This window comes from Choloepus didactylus, chromosome 1 (assembly GCF_015220235.1).
Source record: "Choloepus didactylus isolate mChoDid1 chromosome 1, mChoDid1.pri, whole genome shotgun sequence".
NCBI classification, from domain to species: Eukaryota; Metazoa; Chordata; class Mammalia; order Pilosa; family Megalonychidae; genus Choloepus; species Choloepus didactylus.
Window position 1 is genome coordinate 163,403,431 of NC_051307.1, and position 8,477 is coordinate 163,411,907.

An 8,477-nucleotide genomic window follows, 5' to 3' on the forward strand; every position below is an offset into this window, starting at 1 on the left:
CATTGAATGCAACCATCAGTCCTCAAGTGCTCAAAGGATAAAAGACTTGGAACCAAACAACACGGTTTCTCATAAGCCAATATGACTATGCTATTATTTCACCCAAAAGAAAACAAATATCACCCTTGAAGTTAAATTCGATTTAGGATTCATCACACCTTTTACCAATAACCAATGATGTTGATTAGTGTGTACGTTTACAAGCCTTTTATTTGAAAAAATGCTTTAATAATTTTGTTTTTAATATTTTCAAAGGCTCTCTGAGATGTAGCTTAACCTCTGCTTATAAATGAAATTTACTCAATGACCATATATACCTTTCATTTTTGTCTAGTTATACTGATTTTTCCAGTGTGATATCATCAAGTGTCTGTCCATCTGAAATTTAGTGAACCAAAATGAAATCACTGGGGTTTAAGTATTGTCATCTGCTACTGGATGCTAATGGAAAGTAACCAGATTCTGGAGGCAAATAAAATCCTTGCTTACTTACTCTGTGACTCCATACATTCTATAGAACTTTTCTGACCACATTTATTCATGGGTAAAATGGAAATAATACCTATCTTGCAGAGTGGTTATAGAATTAAACAAACCGTCATAAAAAAACACAAAGCATGCCTGGTACATAACAGGCAACTGAGAAGCCTAAATTTCCTTTTTTGCTGAATGACAGGTTAAAGGAGTGTGAAGGTCCCTGGGTTTGCCCCAGTTAAAAGACGAACTCCCAAGCAAGTCAGGCTCAGCTTCCTATGTGTGTGCACTGCTCCAGCACTTAGAAGTAACAGGTGTGATGCACTGGGCCTCCAGCCAACACAGGGAACTTCAACAAGAGCAGCCAGTTGGGGCCCTCTGTTTTGCTGTGTTTTACTTATTGCTGTTTTTACAGTAAATATTTCAGCAAATTTAATTCTGCTACTGCTTTTTCCTTTGTTATCATTCATCTCCAGCAGCAAAGAATACATTTTTTTTTCTTTTAGAGGTCATTGTGGAACTTTGTCATATAGATGTTGAGCTGAATTACTGAATAGTTATGAAGGAAGTGAAAACAGGAAGCCCAGGGGTTTTAGATGTTTTGGTTAGCAACCTCAAAATATAATGCAGACAAAATGAATGATGTTATGAAAAGGAAAGAGAACTAACCATTTTTTCTGGATATTTTTATTTGGTTCAAGCTAAACCTTTAGGTGCATGGTGAAGTTCCTAGAGGACAAAGCACAGGACTGTGAGAATCAGAGACCTGTCACCCACTTGCTATGTGATCTTGGGAAGTGACTTTGCAGGATATCATTTCTTCATCTGAGAAGCTGTGGGATCATAACATGTGAGGGCTGAGAGGGACCTCAAGGTCACCTAGTCTAAGGTGCTCCCTAACAGGTGAGAAGTAAGGCCCAGAGCAATTCAATGGCTTCCCGATGTCACACTCCCTGTGAGCCATAGACATGGGATTGGCATCTGAGTTTTACGGCTATCACTGGGCTGGTACCATTCCAGAAAGTCCTAGCTGTTTCTAAAATTCTGATTCTGACAGTATTGAAAAATGGATACAATATATGTTCTTATTCAGATTAATTTAAAATGACTCAACAGTTCCAATATTTACTTAACAATTTTCAAGCTAGCTTCCATGACAAGGAAGGACTTCTTACTGTCTTGGACAAGAGCCCATCCCTAGGGATAGTACACCATTCTCCAGATCTACAAAGCCTCAGTAAGTGCTTTTCACTTTACACATTCCAGAACACGGAAGATGAATTTCAATACTGTCATCAGTGGTCTCCTGCAGGTGGCAAGTACCCAATAAGAAATGAAAACTTCTGTGCTCTATAACCCACTTGTGACAGGGTCACTATTACACTAGGTATCAAGCAAGTTTCAGACTCAAACAAGGTGCTAAGCAAAAAATTCTGGCAAGGCTAATGAAAGTCTTTACCTTCCAAGTCATTACCTACATACCTGATATTAGTATTTCCCAATTCCTCCTTTATTTCTAGGGAAAAAGGAGTCCTTAAAGGTAACAGGTCTCACTGATTCACCCACAGGGATACTGAACCCTGTTGTGCCGAAAGAAAGATATCTCCGTAGGTGAAGGGGAGAGTGAGGTTTCATGGCCTAGCCACTATAGAAATCTAGGGAAAAGGGCAAAAGAGGAAATTATTCTTAATCACATTAACTTAAACACACTGACCTTGACGGGAACATCTTAATTAGGAACTGAACTGGAACTTGAACATTTGAATTCTTCACTAAGGTAAAAGAGAAATTAGAGCCAAATGTGGAAACTGAAACAATGAAAAGATAAAGAGGGGTCTATAACCAGGAAATACACTGATATAATGGAAATGAGCCAGCCTGGCATATAAGACAAGGGGAGCCTAAGGGAGAGAAGCTGTCAATGTTGGCACTTATTATCTATTGGAAAGACAATGAGCGGTGCCTTTGGGGGCAAGGGTGGAGAAAGTATGGACTATTAGATGGATAACTCCTTCTAGACAGGTTCCAATATAGCTTGAATGGAATTTCCTTTTAAGACGGTGAATTATTTGTCTGTAGTTCCATGCTTATAAAGCAGAGATTCTCTATCCATTTGATTTCTGAGACAGGTCTTCCAAATTTGAGAGGTACGTGGAGAGAAGAAAAGAGTCTAGGGGAGCAAAGTAGCTCTCTCTGTGCTGTCCACTACAGTAGCCACTAGTCACATGTGGCTACTGAGTGCCTGAAATGTGCTGGTGTGAATGAGAACTAAATTTTAAATTTAAATTTAATTATAATTATAGTTAAATTTAAATTTAAAAATGAACATTTGATTCAGTTATTGGAAAACTTACGCATGTCTGGACTGACCGGGGTATGTGAATTTACTTTTTCAACTATAAATTTTAATCTAAACACAAAGCAAGTATTTTTAATGAAAATTTAGTGAGCCAATTGAGATGTGATGTAAGTGGAAAATGTACACTGCATTTTGAAGACTTAGTACGAAAAAATAATGCATAACATATAAAAATTATTTATATTGATTAGATGTTGAAATGATACTATCTTGGGTATACTGGGTTAAATAAAATGTATTATTAAAACCAATTATACCTGTTTCTTTTTACTTTTTTAATGTGACTACCAGAAAATTTAAAATTACTTAGATGCTCATATTTGAAGTTCACATATTTCAATTGAAAAATGCTGCTTTAGAGTCTAGAAGACCTAAATTAAAAAATACATTTTTTTAAAGAACATTACAGCTGGTGTATATTTTGGCTTATTTGTTAAAATCAAACTAGGGAAAGAACACAAGGATAGTTTTTCTTATTAGATTACACTCTCCCAGTTAATTAAAATTTGGCATTTCCTTTACAAATTTGTCTCAGCTGAGCTGAGCTGAGTTAATTTGAGTCAGTCTGCCAGCATTTGATCAATTTATAGAAAAAAATATTGGAATTCAGACCAAGATAACTAAGGAATCGAGCCCTGAAATGGAACACAGTATGACCTCTAATCAGGGTCCCAAGGCAGCCTGCATAGTTTCGAATCACTAGAATTCAAATATTTGAAAACAAGTATCACATCTCTTTAGTCTCTTTTACATGACCCAAAAAAGAAATCACATAAAAAGATAAGAGACAATTACATATAATCCACATATATACATTCTAAAGGAGAAATTATTTTAGATATCCTTGGAACATAAATGTAATACATGACAAATGATCATATTTTTACATACACTTCATATGTACAAGTAAATCTTTATCAATTCCCTTTAAGAAAGTTCTCCTTAATATTGTGACCTAATAAATTAAAAACTTTTGTGCTAAATCATGACTAACTGATAACTAAGTTTGCTGCTACCACAACATGCACCCTGGCACCTTATACCACCCACCAGAAATTTTATTCAAAGAGGACAGCATCCATGTTGAAACCATTTAAATAAGACAAGGTATAGCTATCACTCCCATTTTAAGAGCTGGGAAAGCTATTAATTCTAGAGAAGTTAAATAGCAAGCTCAAGGTTTGAGAGTTGCTAAAAACCACTATTTCCTCTTGGGCCTGAGCTGTCATTCTGGAAGCTGCCACCAGGTACACAGAATGCTTGTTAATGGGCCAGTAAGCCCATGTAAGAGGGTGTCTTCAAGGTTTGATACTGATAGCAAACAATTAAGACAATTGTGTCTTTTCCCCCACTATAAAAACATAACTAAATTAACATAATAGCATAACTCATTAACAAATCTTCATTTACTATCTTTGTTTTGTGAGCTAAAATACATAATCTAGTGCAATATTTAAATAAATAAAAATATCTACCTTTAAATTAAGTATCTTCTTCCACTAAATTTCACTATTTTAAATTTAGACCTGTCTTTATTTTCAGAGTCTAATTTGAATTCTTCCGGATTTAATTCTGGATTGTAATTTCTCCAACAAAGTCTCAGATCATTAGGGTTCATTGTGTAATTTTCCTGAGTTAACCTACTCTTTCTTCTGTCCCCGTTTTTAGCTTCAGAAACCTTTAGTCTCAAATAGCATCTAGGATCTTATCTGCTCAGGCTCTTTATCTTTTCTGAGGATGCACCCTCTGTACAACTTTCCCACACCCCTGCCCCAAGAGAACCTTGGTCTTCGCTCCCTCCTCCCCGAAGCTTACCTCTGCTTCACTGCCCACTCTGGGCTCCCATCCCCAAGCAGAAAGAACCATAGACGTTCCGCCTTGCTCTGCCCACTCTGTGGTCTTATTCCAATCAGGGAAATATTCCTATGGCAACCAACATGCACCACCATCTCACTCTCCTTCCCTGAAAGCTCCCTATTTGTGTGGCAGACGTTTGGCAAGGACACTGAATTATTTTAACTTGCCTAGCAACTACCAGCCTGCTCTAGTCCCTCTAAAAGGGTCTGGCTTTTTATTCTGTATCTTTTAAAACACACTCAAGGGCTGGCTGGCTGTGGAAAGGGCAGCTGCCAAGCCCACCTCACCGGGGACTGGCCCAGAGCACACACAGCTATCGGGCAAACTGGAACCTCTTCTTAGCCCAAGGTAAAAAATGTCCACAGGCTAAAGGCAATAGACCAAGAATGGACATTTCTAAGGGCTCACTCTGGGCTACTCCCAGGGAATTTTAATTTTTAGAGAACCTTAGATCTAAGCTCCAAGGACAGTCAAACTATCTATAGCTGCCTCCATTCAGAAAACTAGGTTAATCCATTCATTATGATGTATACTTTGGATCTCCTGTTGATTTTATTTTACAGGCTGGCAACTAGATTCTACTTAACTCATTTCAGGTAATTTTGATATCAGGATCCAGCTCGGTTCCCAATGACTGATACTGCTATCCATATTTCTCCCCATCAGTAGAATCTAAAGAAATGCTCAAAGAGGCTATAATCTAATTTGAGTGCCCTAAAATGAAATACATTTTCTGAAAACCTGTAGAGGTGGATGAGCTTAAACAATCAATTAACTGATTTTCTCAAGCCCTCTGGGGTATAGCTCTAACAGGATTCTGCACTTGCTCGGTGCCCCTTCAGACCAGAGGCCAACAGTGGATGCTTGCTATTAAGAACACTAGCGTGATAATCAAGCCAGGTCATGGAGAGAAACAGTTAAGTGTCTCCACTTCGAGCTGCACCCAACTGCCTTCCACAAGGAAAGCCAAGCCACTGATACAGAAGGAGAGCGCTGTCTATTTGGCCAAGAAAAGCACTGAAAGTCAACATGGGTGGACACAGTCGACACTTTATCAAACAACATCCTTCTGCTGGGAGGGAGCAAAAGATCCACTTGCCATCTTTGGATATCTTCTAAAAAGGCTTTTTATTCGCTTCCATGGCTCTTCAAACACAAGGACAATTTTTGATTCCAAAATCCTCTTTCAATAGGATACCATACAGTCAGTGCTCAGTAAACATTTGTTGGAAATGAACCTTAGGCACAAAAGCAACTGAAGATGTAAATTAAAATATTATTTTCACCTATCATACTTGCAAATTAAAATTTCTGTCATATTCAGTGTTGACAAGGGTGGGAAGAAACAGACATTCTTATACACTATTGATGGAAATTGTGGTGGTTTGAAGATGTATGTACCCCAGAAAAACATTCTTAAAGTTAATCTGTTCCTGTGGAAGGAAACCCATTGTAAGTAGGACCTTTGGATGAGGCTACTTCAGTTAAGGTGTGACCCACCTCATTAAGGACTGGTCCTAATCCTATTACTGGAGTCCTTTATAAATGGAAAGAATATAGAGAAAGAAGCAAGAAGTTGAAATCAATGAAACCCACAAGAGAAGGAAGAGACCAGCAGATGTTGTCATGTGGCAGAGGAACCAAGGACCACCAGCAGCTTGTCTTTGGGAAGAAAGTATTGCCTTGATGATGCCTTGATTTGGACATTTTCCTGGACTCTAACTGTAAGTGAATAAATTCCCACTGTTAAAGGTGAACCATTCATGGTATTTGCTTTAAGCAGCCTAGGGAACTAAAACAGAAGTATAAGTCATTTGGGAGGACAATTCGGCAATATGTAGTGATGTTAAAAATGCACACACTTTCACCAGGAGTCCACTGCTTCAAATTTATCCTACAAATACATCTACAAAAATGCAAAAAGAGTTATCTGAGGGTGTTTATCACCTCACTATTTGCAACAGGATAAAACTGGGAACAACCTTAATGCTGATAAACAGAAGACAAGTTAAATTATGGCATGCCAGCACAAAGGAATACTGCACTGCCATTAAAAATGAAGTGGATCAAGAGTTTTTGGTTGTGATGGTTAAGTTTATGTGTCAACTTGGCCATATTATGAAGTCCAGTTGTTTGGTCAACCAAGCATTGGTCTTGGCCTGATTGTTACTGTGAAGATATTTCATAGGCTCAAATCATGAGTAAGTTGATTGCATCTATGGTTGATTACATCTACAATCAGCTGAAGAGATTGCCCTCAACAATGAGAGAAGTCTTGTCCAATCACTCGAATGCTTTAAAAGAAGCGGTAATTTCAGCAGTCAGAAGAGAGAATTTCCATCTCCACTTCAACGAGCTAGCTTCTCCTGGGAATTCATTGAAAACTTTCATTGGATTTTCCAGCTTATGGTCTGCTCTGCTGAATTTGGACTTGCCCATCCCCACAGTCACCTGACACACTTCTTATAAAAATATAATCTTTACAGATATCTCCTGTTGGTTCTTTTTTCTAGAGAACTCTGACTAATACACTGCTCACCAAGATGGCAGAGTGAGAGACTTCAGGGCTCCATACCTGCACAGAAGCTTTAAGCAACAAATAACATCTGGCAGAACCACCTTTCTCAAAGCTCCATAAAACAGCTAAAGGGCTAAAGTAACAGGGCAAGCCCCAAATAAAGAAAAAGGCAACTAAAAAATGGTTGGAATTTCTCTTCATGGTACCCTGGCTGGCCCCTCCTTCAATCCCTCATTGGCTCCACATGGAACTAGCATATGCTCTCAGTGCAGGTCCCTAGTCCTGGTTCTGGCTCTGGAAGAAGGAGAATAACCCTTGTGAACATATTGGGAACATGGATGTTTGCCATCTGTCTGATCGCAGCCTGAAGGACTGAACCACGACACTCGTGACAGGCTCCTTATCCTAGAACTTGCCCTGTGTGTGAACGGCAGCTCATAAAGCTCTCCTACAGAACACTAGAACATTATTCAGCCCTAAAATGGAATGAAGTTCTGATACATGAAACTTCATGGATGACCCCTGAAGACATCATGTTCAGTGAAACCAGTAAAACACAAAGGGACAGATACGGTATGATTCCACTTATATGAAATAGCTAGAATATGTAAATTCATAGAAACAGGAAGTCAAGTTCAGGTAACCAGGGCAGGGCAGGAAGGCGCAGGGGGAGTTAATACACAGTACGTGCAGAGTTTCTGTTTGAAATGATAGGAAAGTTCTGATATTGGATGATGATATGGGTAGCACAACATTGTGAGCATGATTAATCCCACTGAACTGTCTGCTTGGGAGTGGCTGAGATGGGAAAGTTCATGCTATATACATGTTTCTGCAATTTAAAAAAAGAGAAAGCAATTAAAGAGACAATAACGACTAATGGCAATACATGATCCCAGAACAGATCTAATATAAATGGAGGAGAAAATGCCCAAAAGGATATTGTGGGGACACAGGAAAAAATGGAGTATAGACTGTAAGCTTTACATTAATGTTAAGTTTCTTGAAATTGATAACTGCACTTAAGGTGGATACGTAAGTGAATCTTATTGTTCTCAGGAAAGGCACATGGAAGTATTAAGGAGCATAATGTATACAAGCTACTTTCAAATGTTTAGAAAACAGATAAATAGAAAGATATAAAGATAGATGGGAGGAAGAGAGAGAGAGAGAGAGAAAGAAAGAAAGAAAGAAAGAGACGAAAGAGAAAGAAAGAGAAAGAAAGAGAGAAAGAAAGAGAGAGAGAAAGAGAGAGAGAAAAAAGAAGAA

The 8,477-nt window shown here is 38.3% G+C and overlaps 1 protein-coding gene across 6 annotated transcripts in view; it reads right to left on the reverse strand.

Annotated features, from left to right (window-relative positions):
- Nucleotides 1-8,477, reverse strand: part of TMEM108 (transmembrane protein 108) — a 433,516-nt gene that overhangs the window by 322,203 nt on the left and 102,836 nt on the right. The gene's annotated exons all lie outside the window — the stretch shown is intronic.